We start from the raw sequence: 22404 nt of genomic DNA on the forward strand, positions 1-22404 counted from the left end.
GGGGCTGCTCCTGGCAAACACACGCAGACTGGAATGACCCAGGCTGCTTCCTGCTCCGCTTCTCTTCCACAGCTTCCCCTCCCCCACGACCACCATCTTAAAGATCACAATTAATCTAATTTAATTAATGAAATCACAATTAAGCTAGCCTATGCAATAACCTTCTGTACCAGGGAGTCTGTAAACTGAATACACAGAGGTACACAACAACAGCCGGTACGCCCTGTTGCCACCATCAGCTTAGGAAATGAGCTCTTAACAGAACAAGCACGTTTGAAGCCCCTGGGAGCCCCTTCATGATTGTGACCCCCCACACCCCGCACACACTATAGGTTCCACACTCTCCTGAGCTTCCAGTGAATCTGAATTAATCATTTCCTGCTTTTCTTTAGAGTTTTCTAAAACTCACCCTTACAGGTGTCCCTGAACAATGATCTAATCCTGAAACACCAAGGCGCGAGCACACACCGAGGTGTAAGAGTATAATATTGCCCCAGTTGGACGGAAGCTCCCAGGAGAAAACAAAGAGAACAGTCTCCAGGTTACAGCCTGACTCCAGCCTCCCTGGGAATCCGCCAGAACTTCAACGTCCCCAGTAAGTCCCGGGGAACGTAGGGTATCCTAAGACCACAGCAAGGGCAGGAGTGCGGGTAGGGAGTGTGCTGCTCTGTGTTCATCTGCCGCTAAGGTGACTGAGTCTGGGGACAAATCTCAACACGACATTTCTGGAGAGAAGTAAGACTCCTCGGCTAATCAGAAGCAACAGCTAAGGCAGAGGGAGGAATCTATGACACAGCGAGCTCTGAATAGTTCCTGCAAAATGGGCATTAGGAAAAAGCTGTGCCTGGGTTTCAAAATGCTTTTGCACCAAGATAAGCTTATCTTTTAACTTTATTTTCATGTGAACTTTTTAAGTACTTTCTTGTACGGGTCAAGGTATGTTACAAATGCATTAGAATCTGGGTCAAGTTCTCCCAAGCATTTAGTCCTTGTGTCAAAGGAAAGGGGCAACGGCAGGGGACAGTGCTCGCTGCCTGGCTCCTGGGCGGCGCTGTTGCACTGACCGCTGGCTGCCCGGGGCGTGGTTGATGCCCAGGGCTCCCTGCACTGCCTCCGGGGATTCTGGGGATTCCGAGCCCCGGCCTCCACCTCACGTCTTCGCTTTCTTCCATCCTGTGTCCGCCTCATTCCTCCTTCACTTCCCGGTGGAACTCAATTCCTGGCAAAGTGTGCGTGGGAGGTCTATTAGCCTGCTTTTCTGTTACGACAACAAAATACCTGATGTAGCCCACCTTTTAAAGGAAGGAGGGTTATTTAGCGCAGAGTTGTGGAGTTCCCAAGTCCAAGATGAGGCATCTCTGACGAGGGCCGAATGGTGGCTGGGATCACAAGGGCAGAAGAGGGTGTGAGAGGGGTCACATCCCCAGACAGGGAGCCAGGGATAGCCTGGGCCTTCCTCCCTCCGGAGAGCCTGCCCGTGATGACCTGAGGAACCCCCTAGGGCCCACCTCTTAGGGGCTCCAGCACCTCAACACTGCCACACTGAGGACCAAGCTTCCAGCCTGAACTCCTGGGGACACCCTCAGCCCATCCCCAACCATGGCAGAACGTAAAGGTTTTTGAGGCCGTGCATGGAAAGCATCTTATCCTGGGGCCAACCTTGTGGTGCAGTGGGTTAAGCTGCCTCTTGCAAAGATGGCATCCCACCTGGGAGCGCTGGTTCAAGTCCTGACTGCTCCACTTGCAACCCAGCTTCCTGCTGTCACGCCTGGGAAGGCAGCAGAAGATGGCCGAAGTACTTGGGCCCCTGCCACAGAGGTGGGATGGCCAGGGTGGAGCTCTAGCCTCCTAGGTTTAGTTTAGCCCAGTCCTGGCTATTGTGGCCATTTGAGGAGTGAACTAGTGGATGCAAGAATCTGTCTCTCTCTCCCTCTGTTTCTGTCTCTCCCTCTCTGTCACTCTGCCTTTGAAAGGAAGATTCTACCCTGCACTGACAGATGACGTAGTAGGTGTGGAGGTCTCAGCTGGAAACCATCTCCCTTCTACTTTGAAGGTGTTGTGTCATCGTCTCCCTCACGCAGAAGTGCTGTTGAGGAGCCTGAAGTCACCCTAACCCCTTCTCCGTTTCTTGCTCATCCTGTGCCACCTGGAAACTGTGTCCTTCAACTCTGGAGAATTTCATTTGTGTATTTAAGTTTTACTCCTGTCAATGTTTGGACACAAACCTTTGTTCTGTGCCTAGGCCTTTTTTTTTTTCTTTAAAGGTTTATTTATTTATTTGAAAGGCAGAGTTACACAGAGAGAGGGAGACACACACACACACACACACACACACAGATTTTCCATCTGCTGGTTCAGTCCCCAGCTGGCTGCCACAGCCAGGGCTGGGCCAGAACGAAGCCAGGAGCCAGGAGCTTCCTCCGGGTCTCCCACGTGGGTGTAGGGGCCCAAACACTTGGGCCCTCTTCTACTCCTTCCAGGCCATAGCAGAGAGCTGGATCGGAAGTGGAGCAGCCGGGGCTCTCCCATTCCTTAGCATATTATTTCCTTTGTTGATTACCACACAGAAGCTTTTCAGTTTTGGGCAGCCGCCTTGCCTATTTCTGCTTTTGGTGTCATATCCAAGAACTCTTTGCCAAGGTCAGTGTCAAGAAGCTTCCCCTGTCTTGCTTTATTCTAGGAATTTTATCATTTTGGGTCTTGTATCTAAATCTTTAATGTAACCTGATTTGATGTTTGTGTGTCATGTAAGGTAGGGGTCCAGGTTCTTTTTTTTTTTTTTTTTTTTTTTTCAAGTGAATATCTAGTTCTCCCAATACCATCTTCTGGGAGACGACCCGGCCCCTGATCAGAGATCACCTGGCCACATGCGGTGGGTTTATCCCTCAGCTCTCTTCTCTGTCCCATGGGTCTGTGTGAGCAGCTTTCATTAGCTGCGTGTTTTGCATTCACAGTTTGTTCATGGCTCAGATTATAGGCTGAAAGTCTGGGAACTCGGAGCACAGGATTGGGTCTGGTCTCCCAAAAGGAAAGCCCAGCAGAAAGAGTTCTGTGGGGCTGGTCCATTTAGGAAGTGGCCGGAGAACTCAGGAGTGACAAAGGACGGACGGAGAAGCGATGCAGCGGTGTGTTACGGGGACGGCCACCACTGCAGGTTTCCGGCTCTGTCCCGTAAGTTCTGTCTTGGGAGCCGTGTCCCGCAGCTGTCCACGCAGATGGAAAGGGAAGCGCTTGTCCTGGAAGGTGGCCCACAGCGGCTATCTCCCGTGAGTGCCAGGGTGGCATGTGGCTAATGCCGATGCGAGGCTCTGTAGACTCTCATGGGTGAGGGCCAGGCTTTGGGAAAGCGGCGGCTGGGGGTGGAGTCAGGGGCAGGCAGGAGGGGGCACACAGTCCTCCCACACTGACCACCAGCTCACTGAAGGGTGGCCAGCTTACACCGCTTCTTGGGGGTGGCCCCCAGTGGCCCGCCCTGTGGTTTTGTTCTTGGGTTGATCTCATTCCTCAGAGCAGGGTCTTCCACGCCCCTGGCTGGACGAGGCCGGCCTCGTTGGTAGAAATCAGAGAACGGACGGGGGCGGAAGTTTCTCCACACATTTCTCCCCGCAGCCTCCTCCTCCAGCCTCAGTCCCGGGAGCCCTTGCGTGTGGCGATGCCGGTGCCTTCTCTGTGTGAGCCGGGTTGGCTCCCCGCTTTCCCGAGTTTGCTCAATCAGTGATCGTGCAGCTGCTTCCCAGCTTCTCAGCGCGTGTAGCTCTCCTCCCCTCTCCTGGCCTCCTCTGCTTGAGATTTTATGACTTAGAAGAAGAGTGCAGAAGAAGAAGTGCGAACGGAAAGGTGCGCGTGCAGCGCGCGGTGCCCTGCCTTGGCCCGCAGGCTGGGGGCCCTCCCTGCTTTAGCTCCATCGCTGCCGCCCCGGCCCTCCCAGGAAGTCGTCATGCCCTGTACCCCCGCCTGGCGTTTTCTTATTTATTGTCGGCACTAGAGTGTGAGCTCTGTGAGGACCACAGGCCCCGTCTCCCCCTGGAGCAAGGAGGAAGCGCACTCCTTGTGCCTGGGAGCAGCATTTTGAGTATCACACGGCCTTTGACCCTGTGTGCACCATACCCTGAGTGAGCCAAGGAAATGAAGGCTGGCGCAGGTGGGGCGGGGAGCGGGGCCGCAGGCTCAGAGCAGGCGCCTGAGTCCCCTGCCCTTGAAAGCTGGAGTTGCCCAGAGCCTCCAGGAGGGGCCGGGCTGCCGGCTCCCAGAGAGCAGGGCCGGGAAGACAGGCAGCCCAGAGGGGAGCACACCCTCCCGGAGGCCCCGTCTGGCCTCCCCCTGGAGCTGAGGAAGGGGTGCAGAGGCAGGAGCTCAGCCCCAGAAGCCTCAGGGACCCAGGGAGGACGGGTGGGGGGGTGGGGCATGTGCAAGGGAAGACTGCTGCCTCCTGTGTCACGTACCAGGAACCAGATCCCATCAGCCAGGAGCACTGCAGGGGCTGCTCACCTCCCTAGAGAGGAGAAGTTCCGCGAGACCTTTATTTAAAACACGCGCGCACACACACACACACACACCCCAGAACCCAGGTGCTCACTGTAACAAACTCAGACACCAGACATTTATAGAATAAAGGAAGAACAATTCTCCAATAGAGCCGCCATTTAGCACAGCCCTCCCTCCCTCCCGCCTTCCGTGTTTCCTCCCTCCCTCTCAGAAATGAAGAAAGGTAATAAATTCACGTCATTCAAAATGCGCAGCCAGGCCAGGAACAGAGGGACGGGGCTCTTCCTCTCGCTCCCCCACTCTTCTGCAGCTGCCTCCGAGGTCTCTCCTTTCAGGCAGCCAGGTGTAAACACGCTCTCTGCCCACCCGGGTTTCCTACCGGACGCTAGGGAACAGGAGCAGCACCACTCAGCGCAGGCACAGCCGTCCACCAGGAGCCCGGGCTCGGGTCTGGGCTGTTCGCTTCCTGTCGAGTCGGGGCTGGCCGAGCCGGGGTGGCAGCGGCTGCGTCTCTTGGGACTCAGAGTGAAAAGGAACACACAGGGGTCGGGGGCCTTCAGCCAGGTGTCAGGGGCTTTCCATTTAGGACGGAACTCTCCCAGCTGTAAGGAGGGCTGGCTCAAGACATCCGCTGTCATTTGTGATGAGAAACTAAGTTTCAAGGTGGCAGATGTGCACTTCAGAGAGGCAAGCAGCCCAGGGCAGGGGTGCGTGACTCCCTGGTCACCCCACAGCTGACCTGCAGGGTCCCCCCTCAAAGCAAGAGGCCGGGACACTGCCCCCAGGACTGGCAGCAGCGGGGTGGGGCCCAGGGCCCGGAATTCCATTCCACTGGAGGTGGAAGCCGCACTGAGGCAGGGGAGGAAGGAGCTGGCAGACCAGGAAGAGCCACAAACAGCTGAGTCCTCCATTCAGCAGGGGATGGTTTTGGGGGAACTCGGAGGGGCTCAATCCTGGCTCTGATGCTGCTCACCGGCGATGGCCGACCAGGTCTCTGGTCCGAGCGCCGCGTGACAACCGAGTGACTCCGCGGGGAGCGCTCATCTCAAGCAGCTCCAAGGATTTTCAGGTCCTTTTTGAAATGCAGACCTGTTCAGGCCTGTGTGGCTGGCTCAGAACCCCTTAGGGTGTGGGAAGGCAGAGTCCTAGCCCGGGTCTCAGGTATTTGGGGGGTGGGGGCAGAGGAAGGGGCAGGGGCGACGAAGCCGGGGGACCTCTGGGAGGACGGGGAGGGAGGGCCCGCTGGGGGGCTGTTTCCCGGAGGGGCCCAGCTTGGAAATTCAGCTGAGGGCGGCTCAGGCCTGTCGGAGCAGGGTGTGCATGTGCGTGTGCGCCCCGTACCCTGCCTAGGAGCGCGGCCAGGCTGCCCAGGAGGGGCCCACGACGCCCAACACGTCCGGAGACTCGGATCCCGCCCTAGCCCCGTCCCAAGAGGCTGGCGGCACGCCGACCAGGGGAACGAAGGCCCTGTGTGTTTTCCACAACGTGCCGGAGCCAGCTCCGTGTGTCACCCTCCCGGCATCTCAGCGAGCCCCGCAGCGGCTCCCCTCCCCCCGAGCACGTGCGGCTCCCTTCCGCCCCAGGCCCCGGCGAGAGTGCTCGACGGCCCGGGTCTCCATTTCTCGCCGCGGTGTGCCCGGGGCCGCTCTCGGGGGAAGTCGGAAGAAGCAAAGCGAGGTGGGCTGACAGGAAACCCGGCTTTTCCCCCCCCCCTCTGAGTCTCTGGGTGAAGGGCGGACAGGTAGACCGCGCTGGTGTGTTCAAGCCACTCCTCTGGCGAGCACTCCCCGCGCTGGTCCCGGCGGTGACCCTGACGGGAGGCCTGGCTGCTTGCAAGAAAAATCTGGAGGACATGGCTGCTTGCCCAACCGCTGTGGCCCTGCATCGTGTCTGCTCATCGCTTTTTATTTTATACGAAGACAAGAACCGGAACCCTGGAAGTCTGCGCTTTTCGCAGAGGCAAAGCCATTAACTGTACGAGTGGTTGCAGCCTGGCCAGCCCAGCCCTCACCAGAACCCCCCAGCAAGCCCGGAGGGGTCCGCACTGCGGGGCCAAGAGCAACATCCAGGCTCCGAACCCCAGGTTTCCTCGTCAGCCAATCGCGGCGCCGACACAGGAAACGCCTTCGGGTGGTGAGTGGCACCGAAGCGAGCCTATCGGCACGGAGGCAGCGAAAGGGGTGCGGTCAGAACCAGCCAATAGGATGGAGGCCGCTGCTGCTGGGCGGGAGGAAGACGGCGGGCGTGCGCGAGGCGGCGCCCGGGAAGGAAGCTCGCGGAGCCAATGGCCGCGGCGGGCGGGCGGCGGCGCGCGTGCGCCCTGGCGCCCCGGGCTGCAGGCGGGAGGCGGGGACGGTGGGGGAGGGGAGCGGGCTGGGGCCCGGCGGAGCTCCTGCCGCCGCCGCAGCCGCCGCCGCAGCGGAGAGGCCATGTTGTGTGGTGTGTGGGGCGGGGGGAGGAGGAGGAGGGAGTAAAGCCGAGCGAGGAGACGGCAGAGACACCACACACACACGGCACAAGATGGCCGGAGAGGCAGCAGCACCCCGAGCTGTCAGGCGCTCCGCCGCGGCGCGGCAGGGCCCAGCGGCCGGCGGGGAGCCGCGTCCGGCCGCCCCGGGCCCGCGGAAGCCGGGCGGCGGCGGCTGAGGCCGGCGGGGCGCGCGCGGGCTCGGGGCCCGGGGGCGGCTGAGGCGGCTGAGGCGGCCGAGGCGGCGGCTGAGGCGGCGGCGGCTGAGGCGGCCGAGGCGGCGGCGGGGCCCGCGGGGCGGCGGCGGGGGCCGCGCGCGCGGCGGCGGCGGCGACCGGAGGGCCCGGCGGCCGCGCTCGCACCGGTGAGTGGCCCCGCTTCCCTCATTGTCCTTTGTCCTTGGGAGCCGCGGCGGAACGTCCTTGAGCGCGCCGGGCGGGCGGCGGGGCCGGGGGCGCGGGCGGGCGGGCGGCGGGGGCCGCGCGCGTCTCGGGGTCCCCCGCCGAGGCCCCGCGCTCGCCGCGAGCTGGCTGGGGTCGGGAGAACAATGGCCGCGTCCGAGCAGGAATCAGCTTGGGCTTTCACCCCCGTTGGGTGGTGGCTTTTAACTCTTCGGCGGCCGCGCGGCGGGCTCGCGGGCCGGGGCCGGGGGTCCCGGGGCGCCCTGCGCCTCGCGCTCCGCGGAGAGGGCGAGGGGGCGGCGGTCGGGGGCACTGGGCGCCGCCTCGGGCCGGCCCGAGTCTGAAAGTTTGCGTCCATCGTCGCGTCGTGTTAAAGGACGGTGTCGCAGGGCGCGGCGCCGAAACTTCCACAAAGGGCGGCCGGCGCCGGGCTCGGGCGCGGCGCCCTCCCGGCGGGGCCCGCAGGGAAGCGGGGCTGCTCTCGGCCATGGGCGCCGGAGGGAGCCATGTTGGTTGCATTTGTTGCATGTGGAAGACCCAGACGTGCCTCAGACGAACTGCGCGGGGAAGAACAAATCGCAGCTCCGCAGGCGTCTGCGGAGCTCCCTGTGTGGGGTTTCTGGTGGAGAGATGGTCGGGAAGGGGATCGAAGCTGAAGGGTTGGAAGGGCGAGCCGCGAACGCAGCGACCTTTGTGTGTTCGAGACGACCCCCCCTCGCTCCGCGGAGCCCGTGTCGGGGAAGGTGCAAATGGTGGGGGCAGACCCACCTCGCCCCTCCGCGCCCGGAGCCGCCGCCGGCTCGACCGAGCACCTAGGGGCCTTTCGCCCCCAGTAAAATTGCTTTGTTGTTTTGAACAGCTTTCCGATGGTGGTACAGGTTCCATCAGTTGCGCATATCTTGATCTTACAGAATCTGCCGTTTAAGTGCAGTTCTGGGTTTGTAGATGGCCATTTTTGAGATTTTAAAACCCGAAAAGTGGTTTTAAACGGATACTCGGAATCTAGTTTTTTTTTTTAAGAGTCCTTTTGAATAGTAAAATGAGAAATAATTGCTAGCAGTTTAACCTCAAGATCTTTTCACATGATAAATGGGGGAGGGGAAGACAGAAAATATGCAAGACCCTGGTTTGAGATTGAGTAAAGGTCATAGATACCCTAAGTTCTAGACTTGCTTAAAAGACAAAGCTAATATCCCACTTGGCGAGATCAAATAACTTGTGCTTTAAAATTTAAAGTAACCAGTGGCCATTTTAACTTCACTAATGTTTCTTTGAGGAGTCAATTTTTAATTGTTCAAAATTGTAAAAGATCTTTCTAGCTGGCGAAGGAAATTTTCAGGTGATTTCATTCTATAAAAATAATGAACTTTACCCTTTGTTTTTTTCCTGTTATCAAAAGAGGGAACAGAAAAACAAGGTCATAATCTGAAATCAGTCTAGATATTCGAATTTTCTATAATTCTTTTTCTGATGCCTTAATCTATAGTATTTGTCAAAACAGCCAAAGAGATGAGGAAAGCGACTGCTGATAGATACTAAAGATAAGAAATGATTGCAACCTTCAGTGTATGTAGGTTGTGTGTTCTGGAGCTGATTCTTAAATTTGCACGTACATCTTCTCTTTCAGATGTTTTATCATTGTTTCAGCATACTGAATCTTTGGCCAAGAAATGTTTTAAAAATCGAAATGTTGATATCATCTTTTTTTCTTTTTTTTTTTAAAGGTAACTTACAAGATTAAAATCGATTTGATTGCTGATTGTTCTGAACAAATACATCTTTTATTTGAGGTAAGATTGGGATCTTTTTTATTGCTTTGACATAAAAACTGATTAGATTTTTGTTTTGCTCTTTGAGAAATTATATTTTAAGAACCAGTATTTACATACGACTTTTTAAAAATCTAGGGATTATGAATATGAGAAAATACTTGAAATAATAATACCGGGCCTTGAAACCATTTCACTCAGTGAAATGCTAAAAGTATATGAGCATAGCCATTGTAACAATGTATCCTTTAAATAGTTTAAACTGCTGAAGGCCCTTTAAAAGCCTTTGTTTAGTTTTGGAAATAGGGAAAAAACTGAATTATACTGAAGGAAACCATTAACCAAAGATACATTTTTTTTCTTTTTACGTCTGTATTACGCCATGCAGACAAGTTTAAATCTTTTAAATATTTATACAACTAATTTATTGGAAAATTTGAATATTTTGCTATCCATACCAATAGATTTTAAGGAAGAATATTTTAAACAGTTTAGAGGGTAGATTTTAGTATAAATTTTGTATAATTATGAAATTTTACAACATTTACTTCTGCTTGCTGTTGATAACTTCTAAAGTAAGTTATTTATAGAGTATCTTTTTTCCTCCAAAAGGGATGCCATTTTGAAGACTGATACCTTGACATTTTATCCTTGGGGATAAAGGAATCTTTGGGAAACCTGTGTTTCAAATAGCAAGTAAGTAAATGTTTTTACTCAACATCTGAAATTCAATAGTTACTAGCATTTGAGTAGAAAAATATCATTGTTAGTGAAACAAACTGTAGACTGTTATGTATGAAAGAGGATGAGAAAGACCCATCACATTACCTTACCTCCAAACACTTTGTTAATCCCGTGAAAGCAGCCAGTGTTTGTAATTTATGTCAGCAGTAGGACATGAAATACTTCCCAGCAGGTGCTGCTTTCGGATTACAGTTACGTCTGCATTAGAGTCCTTCGAATTATGTCTTGTAATCTGAAATGTGTGTTCTTTAGCTTTCTTTTAAGTAATACAGTTCATGTTTTAAGAGTGGGTGAGAATTTTACATTTGCTGATGCATTTCAAAAGCTAAATAGATAGGCTTATATTTATAGTTACTTAAATGGGCTTAAAATATTCATTTTGCCCATTTTCATGAGTTTTCCAAGAACCTAGAGTATTGTGTCCCAATGAGACCTTTAATTTAAAGCGTAAAAGGTGGAAAAATTCACAAGCGCGGTAGGCATTGGTGCCAGCATTCCGTGTATATAATACAGTGATGGCTTAAAATTAGAAACATGGAAAAAGAAGATGTCCGCTGATGTTTGCGGAAATGAGTCTTTATTCTTAACATTGAAGCTGGGAATTCATTTCAAGTCATTATTAGTGACTGACCAGAGAAAATACATAGTAATGAAAGAAACATCTTGGGAAACAGAATAGACATGACTAGTTAATTAAAAACAAAGGCAAGTTTACCATGGGGAAAAGTCTATATTTTAGTCTTTGAAGTTTATGTTGAAGATAAAGTGCAATCTTTTGTTGGTTGGTGTTGCCTCTGTATTGGTTCAAATAGATAACAGCAATATTTTTATTGCCTTTGTTTTATTTTAGCTTTTTCTTTATTATCCTTTTTGTAGTTTAATCAAATTTATGTCTTTTAATGGTGTGCAAAAGGAAACTAAAATTTGGGTTTTTAGTGATATTAAAAAAAGACAAAACGGCCATCATCTCAAGCTGCTTTGGCACAGATGTCAAGATGAAGCGTCCCTACTGATGAAACATGAAATTGGCATTCATGGCATTGGGCATTAGAAAGATTGAGAGTTGGGTTTCTCATGTGAAACATAAGTCACTTTGAGTGTAAAAGGCAACATATTTATAATGGACTACAAGAATATTTCCCCTCTTTAATGGACCAAATCATAAACGTCTGAAAGAATTGTTACATAAAGATTTTTATGTTTTTAATCCTAGTATCAGTAGTTAACAAAAAAAAACTTCTCTATGATAGACTATAATTCCTAGCCTAATGGAATGCATCTTTTTATCACCAACAAAACACTAGAAAATCATATTTTATGAAAATTTATGTTTACTTTTATGATAATACTTTATATAATATTTTCATATATACTGTTTGAGCCAGTCTTGTATTGTGGACAAAATTGGTTGATAAATAAGAACAACTGTAAATGTAGGTACTATTATAAGTAGGTAACATATAATCTGTAAGATACATGTGTATATATAGTAGATAAGTAGATACATTTTACTCTCAATTATTTTATTTCATAGGAAAAGTAAGTTGTTATTTACCACTGTTCTCTGCTTAAAAACCAGAATGATTGTATACTTAAATATATGCTTGTATTTTAGCATTTTGGATTAGTTGATCATAAAAATCTTTGGATCCTGCTGGTGGTTGGGTTAGATTGCATTTATTATTATGATAACTGTTTACAAAGTGAGCTGACATTCCACAGAGTGAAAAGAAGCCATGTTGTACTCATAAGGTTTTCATGAGCCATAAAATGACTTTCAAAAGAGTCTGGGTTATATGACATAGGTCAGCTCGAATGTAATTTTCTTTAAAACTAAGTTTACTGTTATTCAGTTTCATGATTTTTTAAAAATTGGGGTATGAACAATCAATTGATTTGCTTTTTGTCTGATTTTGCTGAAGTGTTAGGGAAAAAGTGGTACTAAGAGGACGCTTCTGTCTTCTGTAATCAGGTGTGTGATGGGAACATGTAACTGAGATTCAGCTTCTATGGAAGTCAGCCCTGCAGTCTTGACATTCTGCTTTCTCTAGACCTTCATCTGCTAATTTGTTTGAAGGCTTTGGAGAGTCCAGTCTTTTAGGATCCTTCTTAAGTTTTGTGATAAAAATAGTTGTAAGAAGTGTTTAATTCTAGTATACAAACTAATTTTTGCTTTGTAATTGATCATGGGTTATTTTTCTGATGAAACTATTGGAATAACGTAAGACTGAGATGTTAGTGTACTTGACTTCCCTGCTGATTTTTAGGCATTTGAAACTATATTAGTAAGTAGTGTAAAAGTAAGTAGTGTAAAAGCTGACATATTGGAAAATAGGCCTTAGTAGAGCAATTAACGTGTGACATATTTAAATAATAAATCAGCATTCTAAATTTCTTTTAATACTTCCTTATCTGATCTAAATTGGGGTATATTTTCATATATCACATTATAGTTTGCAGCTGGCCAAGACTATAAATAAGAGGACTTAAAATTTGCATGCCTGATATAATCTATTTAATTTTGTTTAAGAAATGTCTGCACTTCAAAGATAAGCATCCTCATTTTACCACCTATCTTCTCAAATGGAGTGGTTCATTGCAAACTTTTATTTTCAAATTGGCTTTTTCTACATGTAATTAACTTCTACAGTTTTAAGTGGAAGCATGTAATAAGATACGAGCTATTTACAGCATTCAAGCAGCCTGTTTTGTATGTTTGAAAACAGTTTTGATTTATACATTATGTAGTGCTCGATCTGTGTTTGGAAAATATTTTTTTGCTCTTTGAAACTAAGCCGTTTATTTGAAATTGCATATTTCTTAAACAAGCAATTAAGTCTTCAACATGTACTTCTTGGTAATGATACTCATTTTATTTTAGTTGGGGTGGCCCAGCTGAGTATTTTGTAACTGATGTTTTGTGAGTTGTCTTACAGCAGGTTTCTTGGAAACATTCATTACTTTATCTTTACCCTGTTTTTTGTAGATGTCTTATATTTCATAGTGCTCATAGCTTTAATTCTTTAATTTTAAAATGAGGAATTAAGGTGACAAATATTGTAAGAAGAACAGGAACAGGCTAATGATAATATAAGAATTGAAGACCAGCAATCAAAATTACATTATATCTGTGATTTATCATTGAATCAGAAACCATAGTATTTCAAGATACTAATGATAGCTGGAAATAGAAAATTATCAGCATTTAAGTTGAGTTCTGCAACCCTGTGCCCCTTTTCAAAGACTGGCAAAAAACTATTGCAAACTTGGTCAGGTTTGAGGAAGTAGGTGCCATGGTGGATTGCATCTCCACGAAATCTCTGACACCAATGCAAAGCGAGGTCAAAGTCCTTTTCTGTTCCGGTAGTTTGAGAACTCAGAGTCAAACAGTGCTTGGGGCCGGCCCTGTGGCAGCTGTGGTAGAAGCTTAAGCCTCTGCCTGCACAGTTGGCTTCCCGTTTGGGCGTCAGTTGAGTCCAGGCTGTTCCACTTCCACCCAGCTCCCTGTTAATGCGCTTAGAAAAGCAGCGGAGAATGGCCCAAGTCCTTGTGCTCTGGAAGAAGCTCCTGGCTTCGGCCTAGCCCAGCCCATCTGGGGAGTGAACCAGCCGAGGGAAGATCTTTGCCTTTCAATAATTAAATAAATAAACCTTTAAAAAAATCAAACACTGGTTGAACTCGTAGGTTACTTATTTGTAAGCACATTATCTCTAGCCTAATTCTATAAACATAATTTCCATAAATTTTTCAGGATCAGACCAATGCGATAGATTTATCAAAGAAATTTCTTACATCAGCATTTCAGTTAGTTTTAATTAGTATTTAAATTAATTTATTTTACTTCATTGGTTTAAGATTTGTTAACAAAATCCTGCCTCATCAGGTCAGGTAAAATTTGGAAGCTTAAAAATAATGTTTCTTTTCAGTTTCATTTGCTAACTTTTTGAGAAGGTATTTGAACACCTGTTCTTACAGTAACTTTGAAGCACCTTTGCTCTATTAATTTGAAGTTCTAAACTTACGGCATACTACTTTGCCTTCTAAAAATCTTACTTTTATCTTGAACTTTTAAATAACATTTAAAACATTCTGCATGAATTTTATTATTATTATCATACTTAGGAACAAGCTGGCTGGAAAAGCAATACACTTGCATGCAGAGGTATTTCAGATATGAGTAACAGTGTTTCCTTTTGTAGAGAGGAGATATTTAAATGTAGTGAAAAGTACAGCTACAATATTTTGTTATCAAGTACATGTCTTAGAATGGGTTAGTGTTGCCTTGGGTCTCCAGATCATTAGCATGCTAGTGGTAGATGACCACAATGATTGTGTGTATTGTGTTGATTGTAGTATGTAATGGTGGCAAATAATACTAAGTGGAAAAGTGACCTTGCAGATGGGTAATGAGAGCTCTCCTTTGTTTAGAAGGCTTGAAAATAGATTAGATGAGAACCAGAAACAAAAAAAAGAATGATGTTGGCTCTGTTAAAAAACAACTAGCTTTCAACCCTTGATGACTATCCGATCCCAAAGAGAGGGGGCCGAGTATTTGCATACTGTTTCAGAGTTCTTGAGGGTTGAGCCTGAAGCTTGTGGTTTTATAGAACTTGCTCTACACTGAGCTTCCTGTGCTCCTAGAGTTACAATCTTCTCAGCTTCTCTGTGCTTTGTTTGGAATAGGTTGTTCATCATACAGGTGTGCTTTGGTTTACTGATGAGTGAGCCTGACAGGACGCTGAAGTTCTGGTGGACACCAGGGCATTGCACTTGTCTTTGCCTGTGAGTAAATGACGTTCTTTTGTCTTCTGCAGGATGTCGGCACTCCAGCGGCCTGCACAGTGTAACGGACGGTGGAAGCCTTTAGTGAGTATTTAATTTGTATGCTTGATCTATTTAAATGAGTTTGGGAATTTTTGAGTAATTGAGGCAGAATTGTAAAAAAAAATAGAGGGATTTAGCAAAACGTTATAAGAACATCAAAACGGTTGGATTTGAAGTTTATTAATAAAATTTTGCTTATTAATTTATTCCAACCTATTTCTTCACGTAGATTCTGCCAAAATTCAAATGTAAACTCACTCACACTTGAATATGCGTCTAACACTGTCTTTGATCTGGTCAAGGCCCTTGATGTTTTTGTAAATAAAGTTTTATTGCAACACAGCTGCTGTTTGGTTTAGATAATTGTTCATGGCTACTTTCCAACTTGATAGTTGTGCTACATAGCTGTACAGCCTAAGACATCTGCCATATTGTTTGATAAGGAAAGCTTGCCAACCTTCACTGGATCTCCCCCAGCTGTCAGCTTTATCTGTAGAACTCAGAAGGCCTTTGGGCTTCTCTTTTGGTACTAGGACATGCTTTTAAGATTTTCAGTGTTATAATTAATTACTTGTAATAAATTAATTCTAAACTTTCCTAAAACTTGAAAGTTCATCAAAGAGGTATTTAGCTTGACTGACACTGAGATTTTACTTTGATACTGGGAAATATGTTCCTTCTACTACCATGGAGTGGGTTTTCTTTTATTTTTTAAAAGATTTATTTATTTGAAAAGATTATTTATTTGATTAAAGATTATTTATTTGAAAGACACTTTTAGAGAGATCTTCCATCTACTGGTTCATTCCCCAGATGGCTGCATCAGGCAAGGATTGGCCAGGCCAAAGCTGGGCCACCTTCCACTGCTTGCCCAGGACCATAAGCAGAGAACTGGATTGGAGGCCTAGCAGCTGAGACTCAGATGGGCATAAGAGATGCCTGTGTCCCAGGCAGAGGCTTACCCCACTGCACAATAACATGGTCCCTGGGAGTAGTTTCTCTAATTCCCAAGCTGAGAAACAGAATAAAGTATGAAGTTTTTACAAATGAGTTAAATTATTGAATTATTACTGACAGAACTTTTTTAAGTAATTGTATACTAGCTGTTTCATAGGAATAATTCTTTGTGAAACTTTGGGAATCTGAATTTTAGATGATGATTTTTGCCTCTTATTACTACTAAAGCTTTCATTGTATAAGTGGCTACTAGCCTGAAAAATGTTTTTTTTTTTTTTTTTTTAAAGAATTATTTTATTTATTTGAAAGAGTTACAGAGAGAGGTAGAGCCAGAGAGAGAGAGAGAGAGATCTTCCATTCTGCTGGTTCACTCCCCAAATGACCGAAACGGCCAGAGCTGAGCTGATCCGAAACCAGGAGCTTCTTCCAGGTCTCTCACATGGGTGCAGGGGCCCAAGCACTTGGGCCATCTTCTACTGCTTTCCCAGGCCATAGCAGAGAGCTGGATCGGAAGTGGAGCAGCCGGGACTCGAACCGGCGCCCGTATGGGATGCTGGTGCTGCAGGCTGGGGCCTTAACCCACTGAGCCACAGTGCCTGCCTCAGTTTTTTTCTTTTTTTATAAAATTTATTTGAGAGGCAAAGAAAAAGTAACAGAGTAAAAAAGAGTGTCCTTCTTTTCTCTGTGTGTGCTGGTTCACTGCTCAGATGCCCGAGTTGGGTTGGGCTGAACACAGGAGCAGGAACTCAGTTCAGGTCTGACACGTTGGTTGCGGGAACCCGTTTGGAGCTATCATCACTGCCTCAGAGATCACACATGAGCAGGAAACTGGAACCAGCAACAGCCAAACCCAGGCATTCGCGTGTGCACGGATCAAACACCGGCCCAAGAAAATCTTTGTTTTTAACAAGCAAAGGGGAGGGCAGAGATGAAAGTGTAACTAATGTAGTGCAATTATTAGCTTAATGTCTGATTTTATATATATATAACTTATTTTTGAAAGAGTGACAAAGCAAGGATAAATGGGGAGAAAGAGCTGAAGCCAAGAACTAGAAGCTGGATCTGCTTCTCGCCTGTGGCTGGCTGGGGCCCAAGGATCGGGCAGTCACCTCTACCTAGGCCCATCAGCAAGAACCTGGGTGGGAAGCTGTGTCCCAGCTGGTGGCTTCCTGTGTTGTGCCACAGTACCCACCCTAATAGTTAATGTTTTTGTTTTTTTAAAGATTTATTTTATTTATTTGAAAGAATTTCAAAGAGAGGTAGAGACAGAGAGGTCTTCCATCCGCTGGTTCACTCCCCAGATGGCCACAATGGCCAGAGCTACGCCTATCTGAAGCCAGGAGCCAGGAGCTTCTTCCAGGTCTCTCACGTGGGTGCAGGGGCCCAAGGACTTGGGCCATCTTCTACTGCTTTCCCAGGCCTTAGCAGTGAGCTGGATCGGAAGAGGAGCACCCGGGACTAGAAACGGTGCCCATATGGGATGTTGGCGCTGCAGGCCAGGGCTTTAACCCACTGCGCCACAGCACCGGCCCCCCTAATAATGTTTTGAAGAGATGATTTGCCTGGCACATAGTAGGTGCTCAGGAACTACTTGTTGATTTATTATATAAATACAGCTGCTGTTAAACATGTTTATCAAGTAGTGTTCTGGGTCTGTTTTTATAAAAAGCAAAGTGAAATTCACTATTAAAACAAATTTTGCCTGAAAGCCAAAATTTTAACTCAGTAAAATTAAAAGTGAGGAGAGCTGGGTCTTTCTAGTTGTTTCAAGCCAGTAGTGACAGTTGGAAGATTTTATTTGATAGTAAAACTTTTCAAAAAGATGATTTCTCATTTATAATCGAGATCGGTCTCTTAGAAACGAGCAGCTAGTTGGTCTTTTCCAAATCACGTTGTAGTTAGTTTTTTATTTAAGACCCAGATTTGTTAACACATGTTCTGTTGGGGATGCAAGGTAATAAGACAGACTGTATGAATTTACTTTTTAGGCTTCCATAAATGTCAAATTTACAGTAAGTGCGAAGAAGATTGAAATCAATCATAAGTACCAAGAATCTTAACACATGATTGGAAGGATGCATATTTACTATTTGACCCTTTAGTTTTAAAATAGGTGTTAAAAGTGTTAAAAGTTTCTTAAATAACACAGAATGCATCAGTTTAATAACAGCTTTATTACTAATTTATTTTAAAAATTAAGAATCATTTATTTTTCCTTGTACTCTTCTGTCATGTTTTTCTTTATTAAAAATGACAAAGATTGCGGGCAGTGCCACGGCTCACTAGGCTAATCCTCCGCTTGCGGCGCCGGCACCCCGGGTTCTAGTCCCGGTCAGGGCACCGGATTCTGTCTTGGTTGCTCCTCTTCCAGGCCAGCTCTCTGCTGTGGCCAGGGAGTGCAGTGGAGGATGGCCCAAGTGCTTGGGCCCTGCAACCGAATGGAGACCAGGAGAAACACCTGGCTTCTGGCTTTGGATCAGCGCAGTGCGCCAGGCGCAGCACGCCAGCTGCAGTGGCCACTGCGGGGTGAACCAATGGAAAAGGATAGACCTTTCTCTCTGTCTGACTGTCCACTCTGCCTGTCAAAAAAAATAAAGAAGGAAATAAAAATAGTTTAAAAAAATGACAGATTGCTGAGAACATAGAGGTAAGAAGGTGGTTTATTGTGGGAGAGCCTGCCTTAAACCCCGTGCTTGCATTTCAGCCAACAGCGTATTTTTATAATGTCGCAGTGTTTTTGGAACCAATTTACTGAAGTAGAATTTAAAGACCGTCACGCTGTTTCAAGGTCTTCAACTTGTGGATGTACCAGATGAGGATTTCATGTTTTTGCAGTTACTCATTACCTGTTGGTCTTCAAAGCTTTTACTTTTGTTTGTTGGAATTATCAGAGCAAGCAAATTTTCCTTAAAAAGGAGATAAAATCTACTGACTATCAGAGTGGAAAAGTTTCCCCAATCATTTATATTTTCCAATTGAAATGCACAGACGATCAAGGTCTGTCTGATGGGATTCTGGACCCCAGCCTGGTCTTCCGGGGTCTGCAGGAGTCCACATATGACTGGAGAAGGGATTGGAGTAGGGCTGGAATGCCTCATCCCTACCCATTTCTATTGGGGCACACTGATTTTATTTTAATTTGAAACCAGAAGGTCTTTAAATACTTGACCCCTTGTTTCTTCAGAAGATTCCCTTATTGCACTTTTTGCTACACAAAGTAAGGTTAGTTTGTAGTTAAGTACCTTGGCTGTTATGGCAGATCAGCATGGCAGTTCACATTTATTGAAATCTTTTTCTGTGTACCAGTGATATAATTGCTAGAAATGTACAAACTCATTTTACCCTCACTACTGCCATAAGAGGTAGATGGCGGAACTATTCCTGTTTTGATGTGAAGAACTGGATTTTATTGTCAGGAAAATTTCCAAGCCCAAAGAACTTATGCCTGATTCTGGTTTTTAAAAAAATTTAACCTAACTTGCTTATTTGCAAATTTCACCTTTATAAGAATTTGAAATTCCATGAAAATAAATAGATTACTCCTAAATCCCTCATGGATCTTTTACCTTTTTACCAACTTTGATGCTTGACTGAGCCCTTGTACTTGTTAGTAAAAATTCTTTCTTGGCTTGGATTGGCTTTGCAGGAATGTGAATTGAACGCCACTTGGTAGGCTTTTTAATGTCTAAGAGTTGCCTGCCTTTTTCAGTAGCATTCTTTTTGGTTTTTACCTTTTCCCCTCCATTTTCTTAAATATGACTGTGATAGTAGGACAATTTGCTACTATTTTCCTAATTGTCACATAAACCAGTGCATTTTATTTAAGATTTTGGAATAATTTTTAATATTAGGCTTTCTTTTGATATTACTGTTTTCAAATAATGGGTTTGGAAGGAAATTTTATACACTGTTATGGGAAGATTTTACTTCTTGTCCCATGACAGAAGAATATTAAGCATTGAGCTTATCATTTACTGTCACATTGAATAAATTGCACCTGTCACTATTAAAATTGAATAAAACATGAAATTAATGCATTCTTAAGTGTCATTGTTCACCATAAATAGTATTTATAACTCCAACTCCATTTAGAGCTTTACCACCCATTGTAACAATAGAGATTGAGGAGAAGTTTGTTTATAATAAGAGGAGGATGATGAGATTATTCTCAACATCTCTTAAGAAGTTCATGTCCCTTAATTTTAAGAAATGAACAAGGAAAATGGAAGGTATTTGACTAATACAGGGAATGATTTATTTACTTCTCCTTTTGAGGTGTTGGAGAAATCTGCAGAATCTATTAAGGAGAAATAGTTTGTTTTGATGTTTTATTGATGTTCTGACACTTTCTCAATCAACACTTTTAAACATGGATGTTTGTATCTGTTGGTTGAATAGTTTAGAAAAGTATATTGTATGTAGGGGATAGTATGTGCCAATTATAGTTAGGGAGGCAAGAAGGTTAACCTAATGAGCAAAAATACCCCAAATTTATCTTTTAGTCAGTTACAGTGTCTTAAGATATTCAGTAGGAAAGCTGTAAGATTTACAAGAGAGGACTAGAGTTTACAACTTGTTTTGGGTCTGTTTGATATGATGAATATAGATCATTTACTTAATGTTAAAATACCTGGCTTTACACTTCTCCCTTCAATTCAGATTATTTAAAGAACAGATTTTTCTGTAGGAACACATTTGAAATGCAATTTTATTTAATAGTCTGGAATTTGAAAAGTGATAGCCTTTTGGGGCAGGTGTTTGGCTCAGAAGTGATGATCCTGCTTGGGTGCCCACTTTCCATATTGTAGTGCCTGGGTCTGAGTCTGCACTAATTCCCATTTACCTTCCTGCTGTTTTGTACCCTGGGAGGCAGTAGGTAATGGCTCAAGTACTTAGGTCCCTCCCTGCCACCCACATGGGAAACCTGGATGGAGCTCCTGGCTCCTGTTTGGCCCAGCCCTTTGCTGTTGTGGGCATTTGGGGAGTGAACCAGCAGATGGAAGATCTCTTTTTGTGTGTCACTGTTCTCTTTATGTTGCTCTGCCTTTCAAATATAAATAAATAAAACTTTTAATGAAAAGTGATAGCACTTTATTTCAAATATCAAGTAAGCATGGCAGAATTTTCACATTTTGATATTTTTTTCTATTGGCTACATGTTTTTCTGCAGCCCTAGATGCATAGCTAATATGTTGCCTTCTTGTATTGGCCACTTGTGTTACCTAAATAAATTAACATTTGTTGTCTTGGAAAACTATGCTGTGATCCACTGCTTTGTTTTTTTTTTTTTTTTTTAATCCCTTAAGATTCTTTTCTATAATTAGTTTTCTTTGAAGAAGCTTGGAAAGTTTTCTGCATTGAGATTCAGAATCCACAGTGCTTCTGTAATGTAGCTTTCCAGGAATTTTGAATTTTAATTTTTGTTTTTACTTTGCATACACACAGTATAATGATGTTAAATATTAAAAAATTGGCTCTTAACTGCCACTTTTTTGTGGATACAAATGTATCTGTGACAGTAGAAGAACTTTGTTTCCTGTATATAGTATTTCTGTTGATTCCATCTGAGGAATTGTATGTGTGTATTGCATACTACTTTTATACAGTTTCACAGTGGAAAGCTGTTACTAAATTAAAATTGTGTATGATAGGATATCTTCAAGGTGGGTGGATGTTTTCTATTTGGAGGAGTAAGATAATTGGTATTCCAACAGCATTTTTTTCTTTTAATTTTTGTTTTATCAAGCACCCAGTCAGCTTGAAGAGTCTCAAATGGACCCTACTACTGAGAAATCAAGATGGCAACCCACTATGGGGAAGTGTGGAAAATGGATTAACACAAGAATGCTATACAACCAAGACAGGGCTCTTTTAACATGGATTCCATGAAGTGAATGAAGACAATAGGTTTCTTACCCAACATAAATGGACAGTGGATTTGACTTTCTAAAGACTTTTTGTATCATTAGAAGAAGTACATTTTTGACATTTGGAGAAGAAAGATGGCACATTAACATAGGTGGTAGTATCCTTGGAATTTTTTGCAATTTGATTTGTATGGAATCATGGAATGTTAACTTTAATAAAATTTCTAACACTTCAAAATTTCTCAGTTTGAGCCTTTTTTATTTGAAAGTGGAAGTTTCATTTTAAATGTTCATTTATTGCCTTCATAACTCTCTAACCTTTACATTTACCCAGCAGTAGAGTGTACTGAATAAAACTGAAAGTGGAAATGGCATGTTGGAAAATGGTGGATTTGATTAAGACTTGTGGTTTTTTTTTTTTCAGAGTTGTTGAAATTTATTTGTGCTTTGAGATGGTCATTTGGTTGCAATGCTGATATGTGCTTTCTTGAAACACCTGGGGCCGGGAACAATTTAGTTTATGAGTAATAACAATCTTTGATCAACCATGAGATTTTAGAGAAGTTTGTAAGGGAATGCATGTTGCCTCAAAATTGAGGATGAGTGATGTGTGTGATTTATTTCTGAATTGTTTTATGTTAATGTAAATGTTCCTTTTTACTTAGGGCTTTTAATATAATAACTTGTGGTAAGATATACATGTGAAAAATGAAACTGATGTCTCCTATAAGCTTACCATTGGGAAAAGGTATTAGATTTATAGGGAAATATCCTTTGAGTCAACACAAAACATTTTGTTGACAATAATGTATAATATATTTCATATACATTTGAAATAGAGTTAATATCTAGCATTTTCCTCACTCTGTACAATTGAGGATTTAGAATAA

The 22404-nt window shown here is 45.0% G+C and overlaps 2 long non-coding RNA genes across 9 annotated transcripts; one reads left to right on the plus strand and one right to left on the minus strand.

Moving 5' to 3' along the window:
* Nucleotides 1-443: 443 nt before the first annotated feature.
* LOC138844589 (uncharacterized) lies at nt 444-21752 on the plus strand. 8 transcript variants are annotated; one of them, XR_011380530.1, is made up of 5 exons: nt 444-595; nt 9078-9143; nt 9735-9818; nt 14681-14732; nt 21394-21752. It is a non-coding gene; the product is annotated as an uncharacterized LOC138844589 (long non-coding RNA). The 8 variants fall into 8 exon arrangements; XR_011380529.2 differs by lacking the exon at nt 444-595 and adding an exon at nt 5119-6618; XR_016218657.1 differs by lacking the exon at nt 444-595 and adding an exon at nt 6041-6162.
* LOC149122914 (uncharacterized) lies at nt 2793-5012 on the minus strand. Its single transcript, XR_016218661.1, has 3 exons — nt 4865-5012; nt 4443-4492; nt 2793-3779 (listed from the first exon to the last, which is right to left on the minus strand). It is a non-coding gene; the product is annotated as an uncharacterized LOC149122914 (long non-coding RNA).
* Nucleotides 21753-22404: the final 652 nt, after the last annotated feature.

Source organism: Oryctolagus cuniculus, chromosome 12, assembly GCF_051225735.1.
Source record: "Oryctolagus cuniculus isolate XC-2025 breed Fujian yellow rabbit chromosome 12, ASM5122573v1, whole genome shotgun sequence".
Lineage (NCBI taxonomy): Eukaryota > Metazoa > Chordata > Mammalia > Lagomorpha > Leporidae > Oryctolagus > Oryctolagus cuniculus.